This window comes from Bombus vancouverensis, chromosome 1 (genome assembly GCF_051014615.1).
Source record: "Bombus vancouverensis nearcticus chromosome 1, iyBomVanc1_principal, whole genome shotgun sequence".
Classification (NCBI taxonomy): domain Eukaryota; kingdom Metazoa; phylum Arthropoda; class Insecta; order Hymenoptera; family Apidae; genus Bombus; species Bombus vancouverensis.
The window spans coordinates 2790948-2815349 of record NC_134911.1 but is presented as its reverse complement, the minus strand read 5'-3'; the positions used below and the strand labels follow the sequence as shown (position 1 = coordinate 2815349).

At 34.8% G+C, this 24402-nt stretch overlaps 1 protein-coding gene across 1 annotated transcript in view; it reads left to right on the top strand.

The window, feature by feature from the left end:
- The window catches only part of LOC117160564 (adenosine receptor A1), a 378459-nt gene that overhangs the window by 75040 nt on the left and 279017 nt on the right, over positions 1 to 24402 (top strand). The window contains exon 3 of the mRNA XM_033341395.2: positions 19949 to 20028. The gene's annotated coding sequence lies outside the window, so the exon portion shown is untranslated. The remainder of the gene's footprint in view (positions 1 to 19948; positions 20029 to 24402) is intronic.

Genomic DNA, 24402 nt, shown 5'->3' with positions numbered 1-24402 from the left:
GTCTTTGATTTATAATTAGGGAAACTAGATAGTCGTCTAGAATTCTACAATGTAAAGATCCTGCTTAATTTACTATTAATCTCATTGACTTATTAAGGATTATGTCATTTTCGATTATTTCTATCAAATTATATTAACGAATTGTTTTTCAAAAATTGTGATTAGAATTACAATGAAAGAATATAACGAATGCTAATTTATTTTAAGACAAGTATCGTTTACAGTTAAGACAAGATTTTTTAACCTGCTGGAAATTAACATATATACCTTAACATAGATTAAACACTAATGGCTACTAATATACAAATTTCCTCTTTTTCATTTTAATGTATGGAATCGTTTAGTAGATAAAAGGGATGGTATCGGTATCCTCGAGGATATCATATCTGCATAACGCGTTCATGTTTGCGAGAATGGATATCGTTAAATATGACGCTGCAGTAAAAATGGTGCATCATCGTTTTCGTAATGAGATTACATACATACTTGCTCATTGTTTGATTTTTAACATCTGCAAAGGATATGTTGAATATGCATCTTTATGCTGTGAAAGTTGAGCAAATATCGTAATATTAATTATAATTAATAGGACAGAAGGGAAAAATTAATCTATTCTTTCTTGCTATTATAAAATTTATAGTGCCTGAAGAGGCACTACCCGCTAGACCTAAACGCTAGATTCATTTAGTTATCCAAACTAAGCATATGCACTTACCTATAATACCTACAAATTATACCTATCTATAACAAGTATTAACTTATTGTAAATAAACAGCCATGTCACTGCGCCACGCCAGAAAAATTACTGAAAATTCTCAACGCGAGAATTGATTGTAATTTCAACAAATAAATAACAAAAAAAAAAAAAAATTATAAAATTTATAAGTTTCATTTAATTTTAGTTGGCGATTAAACATCGATATTAAAAAGAATATTTCTTCTGGGAAATGTAAAAGTATGAAGGTATATTAATTTATATTCACACTGATGCAATTTATTTCTATGTATATCACCTATAAGAATGTCGTTTAATTATTGATTTGATGGAGTGTCTAGACGTCAATTATCGATCTTATCATGTTATTAATCTGCTCTTAATTAAAACCAATCGCAATATTTGATTTGAGAATTTCATTCAAGTATTAATGGATTTTAAATCACTGATTGAATTCAGTTAAAGTTCTAATACGATACCTATTATGTATGCGTACAGTACCAGTCATAGCTTAGGTATTAGTTACTTAAATATTAATGGAACTTAAAGCACTGATTGAATTTAGTTAACATCTTAATGCGATACATATCATATATGTATACAGTATGTGTGTATAAGTCACAACTTAAAAATAACTCGTATTGAATAAATATTTAAAATTGAATATTTAAATAATTATATATTTTGGTAATTATTTACAAAGCCGACGACGTTACCGATTTCAATAATCTTGGAATATGTTGTCAAGGTCAACATTCTGAACAACTTTTCCCTATACGCGTTATCGTCGTTTGACTTTGCTTTCCGAGATATTCGCAAAAGTTTGTCCCGATAGCAGTATGATTTTAATAATCGGATAGTCGCTTTCTTCAACATCGTAGCCGAAGTGTTTCTAATTTCGAACAACTACATCATAATATAAAGCTCAGTATGAATTACATTTGATTTATTATTTTATATCTTGACTTATTTCACTGTTGCGTTACCCACGGGCCCACGGCGCGATCGAATATCTAACTCAAGCCTAATCCATCGATTTTTCTTTCTTACGTAAGTTGGAAATGATTATCGAAAATAGACGCCGTGAAATAATCGTAACGTAAATGGAATTGAAGTTCATTGCAAATATCTGGGAAACTAAAACCGTGCGACGTGTATAGGACGTGTATAGGAACTGGTAGTACAAGCGGAAAGGGGGTGATTCTACGCGAAAAAAGAAGTCTAAAATATAGAATAAAAATTTTTTTTTTTAATTTTTCCATCAAGACAACGATCTACAGTGAGATCCGTTATAACGAGACGCGATAAAGTGCACGCGTACCGAGCGACAATTCAAAGTCGATTTTCTCGAAAACAAAGCCTCAAACGAAAAATTTTTATTCTATATTTTCGACTTCTTTTTTCGCGTACAATCACCTCCCTTCCGCTCGTACCACCAGTTACCAACCACCCTGTATATTCGACGGTTTCAACAATGAGCAATCTCGTCCATTAAACCTCACCGATCAACCATCCTCTACGCATAAACCTCTACATAAATAATTAATTGTAGTCTTCTGTATATGAGACTTAAATAGATACAAGATTTGTAGTATTTATTTACAAATTTTCACTTCAAATACATTAGAACTATTGCAGTTATTATAAAGAAGGTAGGGAGGGATGGGGAGAGAGAAAGAGAGAGAGAGAGAGAGGAGACTATTTATATTACGATATATAATAGTAATATACTACCATATATTATTATTTGAAGAGATATAGTTATTAGCAATATTAGAACTGGATTCTGCTGTAATATAATTTCATATATTTGTGCCAATTTTTATATTTAATTCATATTATTACTAATTTTATTATTGTTGCTATTTAATACATTCTGACATTATAATATAATAGCGAGTGATTTTTCCAGTTTTTACATTTTTGCTTTCTTGCATATTATATATAATATTGGTTTTAACTGTAAAATATCTACACATATAATGAAATAATATTCGTATGTAATGTTTGATACTGAAACCTGATTCAGAAACTGTTCGTCCCTAAGAAATTCTATTCTTAAGAGAAAAAGCGATAACTTGCATAAATCAGAAAATCAATTCGAATACATTTATAATTTAAAACGTATATCTTATAATTTTAAACGTATATCCATATTCATTGGAAATTTCCATACAAATTTATAATAAAATAAACTGGATTTTCAACAAATTTCATTAACATTTTCCATGTTTATTTCCTTAGAATGTTAAAATAAACCCATCAGTAATTCGATAATTTATTAGCATACACAGAAATACCGTGCCAAACATTTCGAACGATGCGAATAAAAAATTCCAATTTTCACCAAACATTTTCCAATAACCAACCACGGATTATCCTATCAGGCGTTCCATTTTTCAAGCGATTTTGCACTTTGAAGGGCTTCAGATGATCGCGGGTGGCAGAATGCGCTCGACGTATAGCCTCGGCCTGCGTGCCAATTGATTGACGTGATTGTCAAATGCAGTGGCAATGGGAATAAGGTGATTAGTAGTGTGTCATTCAACGTGAATAATTGTGCCGCGATGTACATCGAATGATCATTTGGATTGAACATTAATTAGGTACATGGTTAGGAATGTATAATTAAGCGGTCAGGCTTTGTATAACTTTCACGAAATATCAATGTATATGCTATATACATACACATACACATATGCATTCTTGATAATAAATTCATGCTATTAGGTTGCTTCACGTGAAATGTCGTGTTCTCAAATGAGATTGTAACCATGGCATTAAAATAATTGTCACACGATTCTTAACACTTTTCTCAACAATTGATAAGTTTCGTTAATTTTTTATGATATATGTTATTACGAGTGTTGTAGAAGTGTGAATAATGTTTAATGAATAATGTACACCATATTCCACATATGTACATTCTGTTACTGACAATATCAGCGTGCAAATATGCAGTATACCTATTTTTATTTTTAAAGAAAATTGTTTTACATGACTATATTTTAATTAATTTGCAATTTTGATATGTTTAATTATAATTTGTAATATTTAGATTCTAATTTGTAACTAAGTTTTATATTATTATTATGATATAATATGTTATTACATTACTACACGCACGCACACAGTAATATTATATTATGTCAACTTAAACATATATAAATATTAGATATAGTTTTGTAATTAGGATTTTTATCTTTTACGTTTTATATTAATTCGTTTTATACAAGATTTCTTTTTTATAAGTATCAATATTATGTATTGTATAAATACAAGATTTGTACTTATACAATATATATTATACAAGAATACATATAATACATATCAATAATACATATTTACAATAAAAAAACTTTACAATAATAAGAATATTAATCTTATATGAATTTCTCAGTCATGGGGTGACACATTTATTTTTCCTATAAAACTTTGTCAATATCTATTATAAGTGTAAGTAAGGAGGAAAAGACGTGATATAATATAATTTATGTAACTCTTATATGACGTTATTTCTTTTCCGTAATTTCTTACCAAAATATAAGAAGGAAAATATGAAATACGAACACAATAGATTTGCAGTTACCACGATATAATGATATAATATAATGAAACCATGATATAAGAAGAATACATTGACAATGAATATAATTATTAGCTATTAACAATAGATTATTAGAGATAAGATATTCATCTTTCCTGTTAATAGATAGAACATTGACAAGACTAAAAAATTGAATTTATTACTTTATTTCTCAGTAAATCAATCATCAATTCTTCATGTCCGTTCACTATATGGCGCGTTAATTCTTGTTTGACATACTCTTTCTTTGAATGTTCTTTAGATACGTAGAAGTCAGTTAGCTTCAGATTGAATAATCTTGAAGATCAAAGTGTCATTTTTGTTAATACAGTTATCTGTTGCACTGTCATGCTAAAATAGTGATATTTCTGATATTTTACGAATTAATACGAACGTATAAGTTCACCTAAATCTGGTCTCTCAATCTCTATTAAAATTTATCCCTAATCTCTACTTGTTTTACGTACACACTGTTTTATGTGATTCCATAAATAAAAATCAAGCGCTGTTAAATCCACTATCCCAGGAGGCTAAGCAATTGATTGAAGGTTGAGGGTATTGGCGCTTAAGAAAATAGCACACGTTTCTCCCAAAATCAATTGAAGTAACATTGTGTTAAAATTATGCGAATGTATATACAGGGCGGTTGGTAACTGGTGGTACAAGAGGAAGGGGGGTGATTCTACGCGAAAAAAGAAGTCGAAAATATAGAATAAAAATTTTTTTTTTAATTTTTCCATCGAGACAACGATCTACAGTGAAATCCGTTATAACGAGACGCGATAAAGTGCACGCGTACCGAGCGAAAATTCAAAGTCGATTTTCTTGAAAACAAAACCTCGAACGAAAAATTTTTATTCTATATTTTCGACTTCTTTTTTCGCGTAGAATCGCCCCCTTTTCGCTTGTACCACCAGTTACCAACCACCCTGTATATATTATGCGAAATTGTGCTACCTAAGTTCCATGTAAAGATATTACTGACACTGTTTTCTTTTTTACTTCATCTTACATATTATAAATAAATAACCTCTTCCTAGTTTTTTATAGCCACTGCGCATTTAAAAAAAACATCGGCACTCTAAATCTACCGCTGGACCTCAATTACATTTCGCCCTCGAGTTTCTCGGAAATAAATAAATCCTCGTATCCCAGTTAATGAAATTCGTGTTTACAACAGAATATTACCCCGGTTGCTATTTATTACTAAATCTCATGCTATCGCCTATATATAGGGTGTTCAGTAATTGGTGATATAACCCAGCAATGGATGGTCGCTTATGAAAGTCAAACATGTAGAATCAAATTTTTGTTGCATATGAGATTTCGTCCCCCCCCCTCCCCCCGCCGCCAAAAAAACGATTTTGAAAGTCGCGTAACATGGAGATGGAAAGAAGTTTGGAGAGACGACACAGAGGCAAGAGAGGTACTGCTCTCATCGCTCACCGTCACGCGATGTTACATTGTCTTATTTCTACATGTCACACTTTCGATCAATACGAATGTCTAACGTTGAGTCTGTTAAAAACAACCAATCAGATCCGCATTCCTTACAGAGGACTTCTTGCTCGTACATACCAACTGTATATTTCAACTCGACCAACTTCTGGTTTTATTCATGTTTGCGTTTATATGTTTCATATCATTATCATCATTATTGTTATCATATTTTCTGTCGATTTATACTATTAGTTTCTTTTCTTTTATTTAATCCGGATGGTTTCACAGGGAAGGCTAATGCTAAATATGTATTATTTTCGTACAATAATTTTATCATTGGAAACTGTTCAGAGTGTCGACCAGGGTATTTCACACACAGTTATGCTCTTCGAACTATTATAAATTATTATACAATCTTCATAGCATATTATTTATATCTATTATCCCTTGGACAAGAAGAACAATCGTCACTTTTAGTTCTTCCATGCACTGCTATCTTTAAAATACGCTTTTCGTTTAATAGAACGTTATAAAGAACAGTAAGATTAAATATAGAGTCAGTAGGTAGGCGTACGGTGTACTGAGTAGATTTTCAAAATCGTTTATCTCGTATGTAGAAATGTTGTTCTATATTTCCAACACTTCTTCATGAGCAAGCATTCTCGATTTGTACCTTCGGTTACTGGACATCGTGTACAATTATACTTCTGTGCTCTATAACACGATGGTAATCGCGGGAGTAACTGTACTCTCATTGATAGCACAAAATATTTATGGCGAACAAATATCTTGAAGAGCCAACAGTGGTTTTTCTTTTCACGTAGCTTCTACCTGTGGCTTCTGCCGATATTCGTTGTCTTCTTTCCTCCCCTGGGAGCGCTGTCCCGAGCTTAAGGCGGGCGGTACATTGTGAAAGGTTAACGCGATTTATGAGTGTAACACTCACAGAATTTTAACGTGGTTCCCCACGAGACACCCAATCACCGGGCACTTTTTCGCCATCCCGACCAGCCAAACGGGATTAACTGGCAATCAGTGCAAGAACTGAAGCGCAGAGCATGATTATCTATTATCTTTTTCTTCTGCCGACACCTTGCGGATATTCGATGTACATACTTCGGTGTTAAGAAAAAGTAGCTAGGGGATTCACAGGCCTCCGCTGTTTGAACAGTTCAAGAAGAGTATCGTGGATAATATAAGTACAGTGGCTCGCAAAAGTATTCGTGATCTTTTGCTTCCTTGAGGCCAAGGTACTTTGACCTATTTGGAAATAGTTAATTCTTTCGTTATGAAAGAAAACGTATGTACGTTGGATTAATTAGAAAGTTCCAAGGTTTTCAATCTTTGAAATGAAACAGATCAATTTTAGAAATCAAGATTTAAGTGAAATTTTTATTAGTTCGTCTTCGATATAATATTCATTATTACTTATGACTTATCTGATAATTCATTGATGCATTCGTATAGTTCCTTGCCTGAATTTGGTAAACTGAAACTTTTCTTGAAATAATTGTTCTGAATAAACTATTTAGTCTATATAATGTTATAGTATTTGAATACATCGTACAATGGTAGGTAAACAAAAAAAGATTTAAAAAGTATCGACGTATAAATATATAACTTTCCTTAATAAATTAAGTATTAATTAAGTATATTAATTAGTTAAGTAAATTAAGTATACAGGTTATAGAGAATAGCCAAGTGTATTATCTTTCTGAGTTCTTTGTGAGTTGTAATATAGAAAATTATAGCTTATCGCATTACAAGCGATAATTACATTTAATTATTTATAACACCACAATTTTATATTCTAGACTCGTCATATTAGGAAAAATTCTTTCAGATTCTTCCCCTATTTGAAGTCTAAGTTGATCAGATTAATTATAACTCTTTGAATCACTGCTTTTATTACTTACTCGTCATTATAAATATACAAATAAAAGAATAATGTTACATATTGTAGACAAATATAATATTAAGTATATTATTAAAAATCATACGATAAAATTATCTTGTGATCGCCTCTCTGTCAAAATATCTGCGATATCTAATAAATGTAGATAATACACAAAATTCAATATATCAACATATACATATTGACAAAAGAAGGAAAATATATTTTCCGCAGTAACGTTAACAAAGCCAGCATCATATTCAACTGGTTGCATATTTCCTTTTATTCGTTAATATATAAAATACATTGAAACATCGAAGTAGACTTCAAGGGAATCGACTCTAGTTGCATCACGCATGAAAGTACAGAGAAATTCACACTTTGGTAAGCTGTCCTTTCGAATAAGCGTCGTCCGTGGCCTGTGTGGATAGTGCTCGTGATATCCTCGTTAACCTTATCCCACGAGACAGCAAAATGCAGACCGCACCCGGGGCAATGCTCGTTATCAAACGTATTCCCCATGTTTTAACAATATACTTGCGAGACAGTATACATACTTTGCCGTGAACAGGTCTCGCTTCCGCATGAACACGAACAGTTGTGCGCAGTTGCGAGACCACCAGACATTTCCAATATTTCTCGTGCTTCTTCGATGAAATTTTGAAGACGAAAGAGGTTTGAAAAGTGGATTTGCGTATGCGTGCAAATATTTACAAATTTTTATTATTATTTTTATATCCATTTTATTATCCATATTATATTTTATTATTATATTATTGTATTATCTTCCCATTTGATTTTGGATTTAATTTAATTTATGATTTTTATGATCTTTATTATTTTATTATTGTGTTATTCTATATTAAACTATTGCATGAATGATAAGGGTATAATGTACGTGGCTACTACAATGATGTGTGTTGTTTAACTTAAAGTAGTCGCTAGTTGGTAATCTTAGGGCTGATGCGAATTTAAATGACGATAATTACAAGAGTATAATTTATGTTCATGTCTACGGTTTTATCTATGAATATCATACTTTTATTTTTACACATATTGCTTTACATCGCTATACGGTATTATTTTACTTTATTTTATTTTATTTCATTTTATTATATTATATGTATACGCTCACGCCTGTAAGCTTTAGGGCACGTATTTATTTAGTACAAATTGAATGTTTTTCGCTGCTTTTATTTTCTAATTATTCTATCATATAGATATCTTATTTCATTCACATTATATGTATACGCATATAACGTAAAATATTAAATAAAGTATAGTTTGTTCCAGTTAAACGTAACCAATAATTGTTTTAATATTGTAATATCGTAGAATAGATTTGAATTAGAGATCGGTTGAAATTAGAAAGCACCGTGTACGTCGTCTTTCGTGGTTTGTTTACATCCAAGAGCGCCTAGTAACAGCGACGCGAGAAAGGATAAGCAGTGTCAAAACAGAGGTACGGTTTCATATTTCAAGGAATCGAGAGGCCAAAGTATGTGAGCCGAAAAGTGTGTGTGTGTGAGAGGACGAGAGCAAGAGCGAGCACGACCGGGCAGGATTGTATTGGCGAAGAGCAGAGCTAATTGAGTCGTTGAAGAGTAGAGACGTTAGAGGTTTCGAGTTGTCGAAGAGTAGAGTCGTTAGAGGTTTCGAGTCGTCGAAGAGTAGAGTCGTGAGAATTGATAGAGTTGTTAGAGAGAGAGAGTGTGTGTGTTAGATTCGTTGTGACGAGAGTGATCAAATAACTGTAAAGTTATTTGATATAGATACGAGTATTGCATTTAGTTCCGTTAAATAAATATCGTTCTCTGTCCAATTTATATCTGTATATTCAGTTTAATATTAATAAATTGTAAGTAATCGAAAAAAAATGTCTATCCTTATTTTTCGATATTACAATATTTATACATTATAATCCTATATTATTTTCCCTATTTTTATGTGTATTACTTTCTATATTATTCTTTTACACGAAACTTTTCGATCGTAATACAGGGTGGTTGGTAACTGCTGGTACAAATGGAAAGGGGGTGATTCTACGTGAAAAAAGAAGTCGAAAATACAGAATAAAAATTTTTCGTTTGAGTCTTTGTTTTCGAGAAAATCGACTTTGAATTTGCGCTCGGTGCGCGTGCACTTTATCGCGTCTCGTTATAACGGATCTCACTGTAGATCGTTGTCTCGATTGACGTTATTTTTTTAATTTTTTAAATTTGTATTCTATATTTTCGACTTCTTTTTTCGCATAGAATCACCCCCTTTCCGCTACCAGTTGCCAAGCACCCTGTATAAATAAGTAGATAAAAATAATCACTGTTAGTTTCTTTTAAAATACGATTAGATATTACACCGTTATAAAGTTTATTTTTTATTTACACGACAGTTTATTATATCTCTCTTTAAATTTAATAATGCGAATAATTGTTTCGAGTACATCCTCCGCTATCAAAAACAAATCACGTTCTTATTGGAATTTTTGAGGAAGATGTATCTCCCTGATTACGTACAGCTTGAATTATAAGGGGGAACTAAAAGCGATATTCTTTATACATAATTATACGTTGATCAATGCTACAGGATAATATCGTACTCGACCAAGTCAGAATGGTCAAATTATAGGAACAGAATGACAAAAATAAACATCTCAGTAAGCAGTGAATAGGCGATAACGTTAATTTGCACGATCACGACAATTTTCTTGTATTATAGAATTAGATTGGCAATTTCCGAAAAAGGAATAGAGCGCAAGCTAAGGATTAACGATGATTTGTATTACGTGGTTAACAAAATTATAGGTAAATTACTGGTTATTCCCTTAGCAATTTCAACCGTTTAAGTTTTATTAAACGCGCTATTACATTGCCATTGTGGCGAAATTCTTTTCATTTTCATATAGAAATGAAAGAAATATGAATATACAAAATTGCTGAGATAATACAAGTAAAAATAAGAATATTGTGTATATTTTTTTTGAAGTGAGCTCATATTTATAAGTTGTAATAATGTTACCAGTAACGTAAAACAAGATTTGAGTTTTATATTATATTGATATAATTATATCGAAGAACATTCAAATGTATTTACAAGTTAGAGTTGACCTTGTAGAACCGCTCCGTCCTCTCCGATTTCGACGATTTTTTAATGCCATGCAATTATGTATTATGTGGAACACTTACGTAAAATAATAACAAGTTAATTATAAAAATAATAGGCGAATGAATAATTGACATTATTTTACGAAATAGAATAATTGTTACTATTTCACATAAACGTAGCCGGTGGCCCCACTATGAAAAATCTAATCCAAATCTGATCTCAATACATTGATGATATTCATTTTTAATTAAGTTCTAAGTTATAGGTTATAACAGGACATTTCTTGCAGCATTGTATGTGAATGGAGTTTGTAAGCTCGCCTAACCTTTATTTATAAACAAAAAATAAGCGGCAACCAACACTGACACAGTGGCATTACTATAGGCAAGAATACACTGTTGTGGTATCTGCAGTTTTTTGCGAATATGTCAGAAAACTAAGCGAAACCGGTGATTATGATATGTATAGGAAAATATGTTTCAAAATTTCGATTTCCATAACATAGTCAAAAATCTATTTGAAATTGAGGAAATTGAGAAGAAGGGAACAGTTCTATAAGTTTATCAAAATTAATTTTATCCTTTTCTCTCTTTTCTAAACCACTATGTTTTGAAAACTTCTTTTCTTTCGCTATTTATAGTTATATCAATCGCTTGGATTGAGTTATTAGCCATACAAAAGAATGAAAAGTTATTACATACGTATAAATATACATGCGCAGTAGAAACGTTAAATTCAATGTACACACTTACCCAAAGAAGTTTTCTGGAAGAAATGCGGACCTGATTGGTTCATTGTTTGTTTTTGACAGACTCAGCACAATCGTAAAGTTAAGCACGCGTATTGATCGAAAATGTCACATGTACAAATAAAACAATATGCATCGCGTGATGGTGAGTGATAGAGAGTACCGCTCTTGGCCCTGTGCTGTCCCGCCAGACTTCTTTTCATCTCCAATCAGTATGTACTTATACAAAATATAAATAAAACACAAAGGTTAAGTTTGGGTTTGATCACTGTCTTACTACTGGGTTATCCATTTAGCTCGGAACTCGCGCTCGCAAGAACGTAAGAATGGCAACAGTGTAATATATATGTTTACTACTACAGTTAAATGTCACTCTCCATCTATGAGCTGTTGCTAAAAGTATAATTAGACGAGAACGCAGAGTGGTTTGGTCGTCGTCGAAGGACTCTAAATTTGCCGTCACAATCAGGAGATAATCGTTGAAAAAGCAAGCCACGTGTTTTCGTCCGAAAATTTCATGTCCTTGCGAGTTCCAATATATTGCATTATGTCTAACGTATATGTCGGAGACGAAAAGGCGCCAGAGCCGTCCCTCCGGAACTTCGGGAAAATCTGTAAAATTGCAATTAAAGTTTACAGTCGTAATTAAACAATTTGCCGTCATTGTGCCCAATTGTACTTGTTTGCGATTTGTGGTAATAAACATGGGCTTAAGGCGACCACCAGCCGCCGAACGTAGCCGCGGTCAACGGGACGGGTGCTTCGTCTAACAAAGGTATGGAGGTATGGATAGTATGACCCTCATTAAAAGAAATACCCATAGAGGTACCTTTTTTTTTTTTTTTTTATTTATTTGTTGAAATTACAATCAATTCTCGCGTTGAGAATTTTCAGTAATTTTTCTGGCGTGGCGCAGTGACATGGCTGTTTATTTACAATAAGTTAATACTTATTATAGATAGGTATAATTTATAAGTATTATAAGTAAGTGCAAATGCTTAATTTGGATAATTAAATGAATCTAACGTTTAGGTCTAGCGGGTAGTACCTCTTCAGCCTGCGAATCTGGTCCGTCGTATCGAGTAGTCCAGTGATTAGGGGGTTTCGGTGTTTGTCGATTCTTTTGCTATATCTGTCGCTATATTTTGCTATTTCCTCTTTGACGGTGGGCATCTTGAGGTCGCGGTGTATTGTTTCATTGGTTACATACCAAGGTGCGTCAATTAGGGATCTTAGCGTTTTCGATTGAAAGCGTTGGAGTATTTCAATGCTGGAGTTACTTGCTGTTCCCCATAGTTGGATTCCGTAGGTCCGGACAGGTTTTATTACGGTCTTGTAAAGGGTAATTTTATTCTGTATGTTTAGTTTGGAGCGTCGGCCCGTGAGCCAATAGAGTTTTTTTAGTTTGTCCTTTAGTTGCTTCGTTTTATCTGAGATGTGTGTCTTCCACGTTAGTCTCCTGTCCAGGTATCGGACTGTGTCCCTGCTAGGAATTGTTGCATTGTTGATGGTGACCTGGGGGCAGGTTTGTTTTCGGAGCGTGAAGGTTACATGTGAGGATTTCTTTTCGTTGACTTTGAAGCCCCATTTGTGAAACCACTTTTCCATGGAGTCGAGACTTCGCTGGAGAGTGGATGAGGCTATTACCGGGTCTGCGTGGGTAGCTAATAGCGCTGTGTCGTCTGCAAATGTCGCTATTGTTATATCGTTTGATATGGATAGGTCGGCAGTGTAGATGGAGTACAGTAGGGGTCCGAGGACACTACCTTGGGGTATGCCGCCTTCTATTGGTAATGTTGCGGAAGTGGCGTCTAGGCATTTGACCATGAATTGTCTATTGGTTAGGTAAGATTTTAGGATGGAGTAGTAGGGGTGAGGTAGGATCTTTTTAATCTTGTATAGTAGCCCTTCATGCCATACTTTGTCGAATGCCTGTTGGATGTCGAGGAAAACCGCTGAGCAATATTTTTTCTTTTCGAGTGTTTGGCCGATCGTATGAGTTAAGCGGTGGATTTGCTCTACTGTAGAATGATGTTTTCGGAAGCCGAATTGGTGATCTGGGAGTGTTTTCAAGTTCTCTAGGATTGGAAGGAGTCGGTTCGTGAGCATCTTCTCGAATAGTTTGGACAGGGTAGGTAAAAGACTGATTGGGCGATAGGAGCAGGTTTCGTATATCGGTTTACCGGGTTTAGGGATGAGGGTAATCAATGAGATTTTCCAGGCCTTAGGATAGTGTTCCAGGCGAAGGATAGCATTAAAAATCGATGTGATGAGTGCTATCCCTTTTGTGGGAAGTTCCTTGATTGCTTTAATGCTTATTAGGTCGTGTCCTGCTGCTTTCTTGGGGTTTAGGCGACTGATTGTTTCTATAGTCTCTGCAGAGGAGAAGGGTTCGATAGGAGGGGACATTTGGAAGGGGGTGTGCAGGTATTCAGTAACGTCCGCGGCGGCTTTGGGGGAATGGGGTTTGAATACTTTTGACAAGTGTTTAGCAAACAGGCTTTTTCTGTAGGGCTTCGCGCCCATCCACCTTGCGGACGGCGGATAGGTGGGATTATTTGTGGGGGGCGTGTGAGTTTCCTGGAGGCCTTCCATAGTGAGTAGTTGGCGTCGGCTGTGGGGGATAAGCTGGCGAGGTATTTATGGAAGCAGTCGTTTTTATAGTTTTTTAAGGTTCTGGATAGCTTTCTAGTTGCGTTGTTAAGTTTGCGTTTGTCCTCCGGTGTTCTATGGGTCTGCCATACTCTTCTTAGTCTACGTTTTTCTGCTATTTTTTTTAGTATGTATTGGGGATATTCTTGTTTGCTGTTAGATGGCTTTGTCGGTGTGGAGAGGCGGATTGCGTTTATTATGCTCGTGTTTAAGTATTCCGTGGCTGCTTCGATATCTTCCTTTGTTTTTAGTGGGGTGAAGGCTGAGGTTGAGTGTGTAAAGACTTCTCTGAAGAGCTGCCAGTTGGTGTGTTGGTTGTGAATGGAGCCATTAGGTGTATTCTCGATGATTGTTGAACTGACTGTTGCTATCACGGGAGAATGATCAGAGGAGAGATCAGCCGAGGAGTTGATCTGGACGTGTCTTGATGGGATATTTTTAGTTATGAAGAAGTCGAGAAGGTCGGGTATTTTGTTGGTGTCAGTGGGCCAGTATGTGGGTTCGTATGTGGTGAGGTAGTTGAGGTTGTTGTTTATTATGCTGTTTAAGAGGTTTTTGACTCTTGCTGTAACCAGTCTGCTGCCCCATTGGATGTGCTTGGCGTTATAGTCTCCTCCAACTATGAATCTATTGCCCAGGGTGTCCAGGAAGTTATCAAAGTCTTCTTTGGCGATGGAGTGTCTGGGAGGGCAGTATACTGCTGAGGTGGTGATTGTGCCATGACAGTCTTCTATTGCTACGTTTGTTGCTTGGAGGTAGTCTTTCTGGAATGATGGAAGTTCGTAGTGCTTAATACTTGCTTTGATTATTATTCCGGTGCCACCGTGGGCCTTTCCGCTGGGGTGTTGGGTATGGTAGAATTTGTAACCATTTATTTTCAGGTAGTTCTTGTCGGTGAAGTGGGTTTCCGATACGAGCATTACGTCGATTTGCTGGTGTTTTAAGAAGAGTTCTAGTTCAAGTTTGTGTTGCGCTAGACCGTTGGCGTTCCAGAGTGCTATGCGCCTTGGTTTTATTTTGAGTCGGGGCGTGCTAATTTTTCCACGATGAGTGTTAGTAGCGATAGCAAGTGATTTATTTGCTCTGATTGTTTCTCTATTAGCTTTTCAAGCCTTGAGGAGTTGTCTGTGTTAGGTGGGTTGGGGACACTGTTTTGGGGAAGGTTCCTTTGGCTGTACGGGTTATTTTGGATGCCTTGTACTGCTTGGGCATAGGAGGTTGAGGTGGAGATGAATTTGGTAGGACTGGGTGTTTGGTTGGTTGAGGGGGTTGGGGTAGTCGTGAATTTCGGCGGGTTGGGTGTTTGGTTGGATACCTCTTTTGCTCTGAGCTTAGGGTACCTGTTCGTGTATAGTGTTTTATATGCTGGGCAGCCTTTGTAGTTGGCAGGGTGGTCCCCTTGGCAGTGGATGCATTTCGCTGGGGTTTCCGGTGATTTGGCGCACTGGTCAGTGGAGTGAGTGCCTGCGCATTTAACGCAGCGGAAAGTATGGTTGCAGTATTTCTGCGTATGACCGTACCTTTGGCACCTTTTGCATTGCACTATTTCTTTTTTCACGAGCGGTGGTTCGATCTTTACTATCGCGTTCATTAGGCGACTGATGTTGTAGATTTCCTTATTGTTCGGCTTTTGTTTAATGTCTAGGAAGAATAAGGATAACGGGTCTTTCGAGACTCTATGCCTTATATTACTTACGTTGATGACTTCGTGGCCGAGTTTTGAGAGTTCGTATTTGAGCTCGTCTATGTCTGCTGAGTGGTGTATGTTTCGTAGGACCACCCGGAAAGGCCTTTCCTGTTTGAGTTGGTAGGTGTGGAAGTTGGCGTTCAGGGTCCTGAGTGTCTTGGTGAGTTTTCTGTAAGCTTCTGGGTTCGTCGGCAGTATTTTTACTTTGTTGTTCCTTATCTTAAGGTTATATTCCACCTTGTTGATATCTCTCTCTAGGGACTTGGTCATTGTCTGTATGTCAATGACGTCGTCCACAAATATTGGCGGGGGAGGGGGGATTCTCTGTGAGTGTTGGTTTGGTGGCGGTTCTACGATTTCCATGGCGTCGTTTGAGGATTCCAATACGGCGAATCTGTTGTGTGTGTTTATTTGCGTTGTTGTTTCTATTTTCCTTTTCTTTGTAGTATTGGCGTCGTTAGTGCGGAGAGTTCTGCTACACTTCTGCCACGGGGGGGGGGTAGCACGGGGTAGCTGCGAGACTGCTCCGGAGAGCCTGGTCGCGGTTGCTGGGCCATCATCGAGCTAGTTAATTCGGAATGAACAACTAGTCGTGAGGCTGTGAGGCTAGTATTCGGGTTGGTGTTAGGTGCGTGGGATTTTCCTCTCCCTAAAGGGTAAGGGACACTTAGCTGTGTTCTCTTTCGACGGTTGGGCGACACGTGTTGTTTTCGGACTATGCTGGGCACTAGAGACACGTCTGCACACTTCGGCACTCCACAGCGAACTGATACCTGACAGGTACCTGACAGTAAAATATTCCTTCGGACAATGAATACCAGATGTGGAGGCACGTACACAGCACAAGCCCAGCCAGCCCGGAGACTCGCTATAAAACCTGGGTTTTCGGCAATTAAGATTTTTGCAAACGGATAGGCAGCTTTTGTCCCAAATCGACTAATCGACAGCGACGCCTATCGGAGGAGCTGGCATACCTAGATACACTACCAGAGGTTGTCTCGGTGGTGACGTTGAGACGAACATTCATTCCTTCGGGAGATCTCATCGACGAAGGGACCAACACCGCTTGATCCGTGAGTAGTACACGTTCGAGTCAGTGTCAGTCTATCTCTCCCCCCGTTGACCGCGGATTCGCTACCGGACCTAAGACCAACGTCGCTAACATCGCAAGTGCCCAATCACCGCTGTTGATTGTCGAATCAGTATGCAAAAATGTATATACAAAGATATGCACAAATGCAAAATTGTATAAAAATCAAAAATAAAATGCTTAGGTACGTATTATTAAATTTAGAAATTATATTTTCATTCAAGTTGAAATTCTTTATCCGTATTTATAAAAATACGAATTCATATAAACATCTACAGTCTAAATATTAGTTTCTATCATCTATATACATCAATGTATTGATTTATGTTTGTAATAATATATTCATAATGCTTCAAATTACAATATTTTCTAGAACAATTATTTGTATGTTTACTAGAAGGAATAATTATGAAAAGAAATTCATTCTTTTTGAATCATACTATAGACTTAATTAAAAAATTGATAAATTTTCTTCCAGAATGAAATGTTTGCTGGAACCGCCATTAATTTTACACAAAACTTTTTGAACACTCCAAAATTGATTACGTTCGAAGCTTTCCAATACAACTTTAAAAAATTCATTATTAAATATAACGAAGTTTCTCTAAAATGTGATCGTAAATCTGCGCAGATGATAAATTAAATATAGATGATGCATAGTAAACATTTACTAAACATATTATTAAATATTTCTTAAAATTATCAAATTTATTAAATTTCCCATATAAAATGTTAATTCCACAAAAATAAATTTTTTAATTTTTCTCGAATTTCTTTGCGAACATTCCGAGTAACTCAATACATTTTTGAAATTGAATATGTTTTTGAAGTTCAAGCTTAATAATTTTGTAAGCTGGGTTTTTAAATAAGATTATAAGACTCATACAATACTGAAAAAAACCACAACAGCACGATTGTTGGAAGTATAAAAAGTTAAGAGCGATCATTCCTCCCACGAAAGAATGAGGATAGTAATTTTACATGCAAAATTTCCCAGATGCTTTCAATTTACCACGTTGTATGTATATCTAAAGTTTTAATTTATCAAAGAACATGCTTGACCCGAGCACGTGATGCCATTTCGAATGCACGTAAACCGCATATAGGACAATTATCTTGCGATTTTCAAGGATTCCAAGTAATCGGTACTCCGATGATATAATGCGCTGATAGAACCGTGTTTTTTTAAGGGTGAAGTCATTCCGAAGGTTTTAGATTAATTGAAAAATTAAATGGAATTTTCAATGGAGAATTAAGTAATCCTAGGATTTTACAGAAAATAAAGTGTTTAAAGTTTTGCATTTTGTATTTCATCTTAACTCTTTCGCACTCTAATAAATTATTAAATAACTAAAAAATAAATGTATTTATACTTGATAAAATTAATTGCAAATATCAGTGCATGTTTTCTTTACGGAGTTATCGGAGGAAATATGTTTCTATCGTTAAAAATTAATAAAAATAAATTTTTCTTCTAAATTAAAAAGTATTCAGTTTTAAAAGAGTTAATATACAGGGTGGTTGGTAACTGGCGGTACAAGCGGAAGGGGGTAATTCTATGCGAAAAAAGAAGTCGAAAATATAGAATCAAAATTTTTTTTATTTTTCTTTTTTTTTAATTTTTCCATCGAGACAACGATCTACAGTGAGATCCGTTATGACGAGATGCGATAAAGTGCACGCGTACCGAGCGAAAATTCAAAGTCGATTTTCTCGAAAACAAAGCCTCGAACGAAAAATTGTTATTCTATATTTTCGACTTCTTTTTTCGCGTAGAATCACCCCCTTTCCGCTTGCATCACCAGTTACCAACCACCCTGTATATTAACTTTGCAGTTGAAGAAGTTTCAATATTTCTTGTGTTTCTCTACTATTGTGTGTGTAAAAGATTGTAATCTTTACCTGTATTTGAATGAGAAACTTTTGATTTGTATCGCCATATTGTTACAATATTTAAATATAGTTTATACATGTATAGGGTGTCTCCGAAATCATCGCACAAGCGGTCAGATGGTGATCACAGATGCCAAAATAAGTCGAAAAGAAAGAATAACATTTTTTCATTTAAGGCTTCATTTTCGAAAAACATAAGTTTGAAAATAAATATCAGGTATCCGTGTATTGTCTGGGGGTTTCGAATTATGAAATTTATGTTTCTGGTCGTATCTGTATTTTTAAACGCGAGCAATGTCACGATTTACTTCCTGCCTAATAAAATGATTCTTAACAACTACTAATACAAAAAAGTGCAAAATAAAGAAAAGTAATAATCGATATTGCGGAGATAAGACAACAACGATAACAGGAAGAAAATCGTGACATTGTCCATGTATAGTACAGACGCGAGCAGAAATAGAAGTTTCATAATTCGAAACTCCCAGTTAATACACGAATACCTGATGAGTTTTCGCACACATCTTTCTCAAAAAACGAAGCCTTAAATGAAAAAATGTTACTCTTTTTTTCGATCTATTTTTGCATGTAGAATCACCACTCGGCCGTTTGTATTATAATTTTCGAAACACCCTATATATTATATTGCATTAGTACATTGCGTGACTTCTATTGACAAAATGATAGAAACACTTTTTTTAATTTAGCCTCTAAAGGAAGTTAGGAACGAAACTAAAGAATTACGTGACTTTACTTCAGCGTTTTACATTCTCGCTTACCTTTATTTTTCTTTATATTCTGATAATTTTGAGGTTTAAAATTAAAGTTAAGATAAAGTTATGTATCGTTCATTAGTCGGGATTAATTTCCAACATTCAATCGCTGATCTAATAAACATCATAAACATTATCATGTTATGTGCCATGTCATAACATGAATAGCAACAGCGCCATTTATTATTTGCATGTAAATGTATACATTTTGTTGCTTTATTAAAATATATTATATGCAATCCTTGTAACATAAAATTTGTTTCAATGGAATGAACAATTTTGTAATAACTAGTATAGAAATAACTTCACTTTTGATATCGTCGATGTGATGTAATATCTCAATTAATGTTTTAATAACATTTGCACAGAATCCTGATGAATGAGCCTTTGTGGAAGCTATGAAGCATTAGGCACACCCCACTGGCGAAGGCACACCCCTACGTTTAAGGTAAGTTCTTAAAAGAGGGTAATACTCAGCCAGCAGCCATTTCTGCACGAATATTTGTCCTAGAAAGTACAGAATGTATAAAGAGAGAAATTCGGAATTTCGGAACGTAAATAGCATAGAGAGTGAACGTAGAGCTATGCCATTATCGTAGATCCATAAATCGACCTTATTTGAATAACAGAATTTCTGCGAGTAATATATGTTCCGTTATATTTATCAAGTGTGTTTCTTCTATCAACTATTTTTATATCAACTCGGTGTCGAATACAATACTTTTCAGCCGAAGGAAGAAAAGAGTTCTCACATAGTGATAAAAAATTTACATCCAGCAGCAGATCAGAAAGTGATAACTGACGAACTAGAAGAACGTGAACATAAAACATTTGCATTTGCTTATAATATAAGGCACGGCATTATTTACTTACTACTCTTCCTTGTCGATTTAGATCCATTCTTAGACAATAAAAAAATCTTTACAATAGACTCATCTTACAAAATTTATAAGACAAAAAAGCGACGATACAGCTACCCAGAAAAAAGGAATTAAAGATTTGCCAAGGCCTTGGGCATACTCATAGTTACTGTCGCAGAATCTTCAGATGTGTGAAATGTACAAAGAATCACCTGACTTCAGATAGCAAGAGAACAAAACAACGACGAGAATATCAAACGTACTAATTCGCAGGACGATCGTCCATCCAATTACAAAGGATGCATAATATATAAAAAAAGTCTGACTATGGAAACACCAACCAAACTTCAATATGGAATATAGAATGATGTCATTAGAACATTTCAATAGGAGAGAAGGACTGTTATATGCATACTGGACTGGACAACGCTGTAAAACAAGAATAAACACTTTCAATCAAGACATTAATCCTGAACAAAGTAATAGTAAAATGACTAATATGATGGAAATATTAATGGAATTATAAAATATTGTAAACGAATAAACAAAATAAATAAATGTATTATCAATTACATTTCATATAATATAACGCTGTGGAATGCTAAAATAAATGCCTTTGCCAAGACAACACCGAAATTCAGGCATATATAAACACTGCAAATGTTGACATATTTTTAATATTAGAAACTCATTTTACTTAATTAATATTACATAATGAATATTATAATATGTTGAAGTGGTCACCACCTCTAAGAAAATTCTACGTCTGGTCTTTTTAATTTTCCCAAGCACTGAAGCCATCGACAGCGTATAGACAAAAGACTGTGACGAAGACAGACCATAAACAGTAGACAGGCGACGTTGGTGGGGTTTTCAGTTATTGGGTAACACAACTAGCGTGCGGATCTGGACCAGTTCAAATTGTATTCTTACTTATAATTACACTTCTATTTAAATGTATTTTCTGCCTTACAATTTATCCACGAGTTTCTCTGTTTACACATCAAATAACCTCAACATAATATTCAATATATTCCTCCGAATGGCAATGCTCGTGCAGACACAGCCATAATTATAAAAAATACCATTAAACACCATATATCAGCATCGGTGAATGAGAAACACCTACAGGGCACAAGCATCGTTACAGAAGGCTGGTTTGGTCCACCAACCACTCCCGCAGTTTACAAACCTTCTAGGTACAAGTTGATTACAGAAATGTGCAAGTGATTTTGTCATCAACTCGGCCACAGTTTCAGAATTTCTAAAAGTTACAATTCCACAATGCATTCGATTGAACAAAGCAGTAAACAAATTATATTTATTGGTTCAAGACACAAATTACTCACTTCGATGCGTCGCTGGAAAAATAAAACAACCAACAAAATCAATTGCATCGATTGGAACGGTATGGAGAATGGACAAGGGTGGATAAAGAAAAAGCAGTAACATTTGTCAAATATTTTGAAAAGACTTTCCACCCGATTAACGGCGGAGACGAACATCCACAAACGAACAATTGCAACAGAAATTGGAAACGCCATTTCAACTTTTATCTCCTATCAAGTAGCATACTATTGCAGAATCCAAATCCGGTAATCCGCAAATTGCTAAACTTCAAGAAAGCTCCTGATTTTGGCTTAATAATCGTGGAAACTCTAAAGGAACTTCTAAAGAAAGCCATTACTCTTCTAACCCTCATCTACAATCCGATACTGGGAGTTAGTTACATACTTTACCCATAATTACTACATAATTAGTCTATTACTTGGAAAATAGCCCAGATTATATTAGTTCCAAAATTAGGTGAACCTATGGAAAACGTTTAATCTTACCTACCAATAAGCTCGCTATCAATTGCTTGGTACAAACCGCTTTTGAATACTGAAACACCAATTCTGCTTTAGGCATAAGCATGCTACTATCGAACAAATTTATAGATTTTTTATTAAAGACAAATTTTTTATTAAAAAAAATCTTAGAACATCTAAACGATAAAAAGTACTGTTTAGTTGCTTCCCTCGACATTTTGCAACCTTTTGATAAAGTATGGAATATATGACTATTATTTAAAATTAGAGAGCAACTATCCCATCTGTATTACCTCCTTTTGAAATCTTATTTTTCCGATAGACTTTTTCAAGTAAAATTTTGGAAAACTACCTTCGACCTAGATCTAATACGGTGTTCCACAAGGAAGCATACTGGGCCCAGTACTCTACACTTCCCTCGCCGCTGACATACTGACAAAAAGCAGTACAGTAATTGCAACATATTTCGACAACGTACCAATCTTAGCCCCGAGCATAGCCTAATCTAGACGTAGAAATCTCGGAGAAATTGCAATCGCGTCTCAATGAAATCGCAGCTTTGTTGAGAACATGAAAAATAGAAGCAAATACCAGCGAGTCGGTAGATACATATTACTTTTACAAACCGAACTAAAACTTGTCCGGTAGCCTGGCAATCAGTTTAAACAGCTTAGCAATATCGCAGCAAGATATAATTAATACTTATGTGTATGAAAAATGACGCAAAAGTTTACGGGGTCTTATTAGCAAAAAATTATAACTCGACATTACAAACAAATTATTACTATATGAAACGATTTTGAAATCAATTTTGACGTATGCCTGCCCTACATGGGGAATGACACAGTACCCAAATTTAACCCCTCAACCTACAACTACGGGCATAGCCCATAGTACGATGATCGGGCCAAACGTAAATATTACGGGCACTCTCGAACGTAAATCGTAGGTTAAGGGGTTCAAGATTATTAGAAGATGGTAGAACAAAATACTACAAAGAATCTTATAGACTGGTATACTGAACATACAAATCGATAAAAACACTGGAACATTACATGTTAAATAAGAAATAGCACGCATTAGCAAACACTATCACGAAAGCCCCGAAGCCTGTACAAACTGCCTGGCAGCGAACTTGACATGTTTTTCTAATGAAGAATACAGAGATCACTTCTTATTGTAGTACAAGACCTTTAATTGCATTTGCTTTCATGTAAGAAACGAAGGTGACAAAATTATTTATGTAACTGGAACAGAAACTTGCATACTACTCAAGCAAGGTTGATTTATGGATTAGTCGTAAGTATCATCTGGAAACAGAATGACCCAGATTGCTCTAACGAAACGTTGTATCTCTTTCGCCATAGTGGTTTATACTGTTACTACATTTATGTATCTTAATCTTCCATCAAAAGATTCTATATTTGATTTAACACAAACTTGGAATATAATTATTGTCGTACTTGTTTAAGTAAATTGTATATTTCTCTAACAAAGCAGAAATAGTATTGCTTAACAAATTATTAGATAGATTGAAATATCCGTAGCCAAGTGTAAGAAAAATGAAAAAATAAGAATTTAAATGAATCTTCCGAATTGACTAATCCAAGTTATACTCTTTTCTTTACTTATATCTTGTCACTTTTTGGGTAGCTTCACAAGCATTTTTTTGAACAAGTTTTCGTCTTTTTCACGAATGAATTTCTTCAAATAGTTTCGAGACTTTTAATAGTATATAATTTATTATTACGAAAAATATTTCGAAATTCGTTAAATTTTAATATTGAAAGATATTGAATATGCATACGCTATGTACTATCTATGTATATATTAAAGGTGGCGGTCTATGTATCTATGTATATAGATAGTATACAGGGTGGTTGATAACTGGTGGTACAAGCGGAAAGGGGGTGATTCTACGCGAAAAAAGAAGTCGAAAATATAGAATAATTTTTTTTTTAATTTTTCCATCGAGACAACGATCTACAGTAAGATCCGTTATAACGAGACGTGACAAAGTGCACGCGTACCGAGCGAAAATTCAAAGTCGATTTCCTCGAAAACAAAGCCTCGAACGAAAAATTTTTATTCTCTGCTTTCGACTTCTTTTTTCGCGTAGAATCACCCCCTTTCCGCTTGTACCACCAGTTA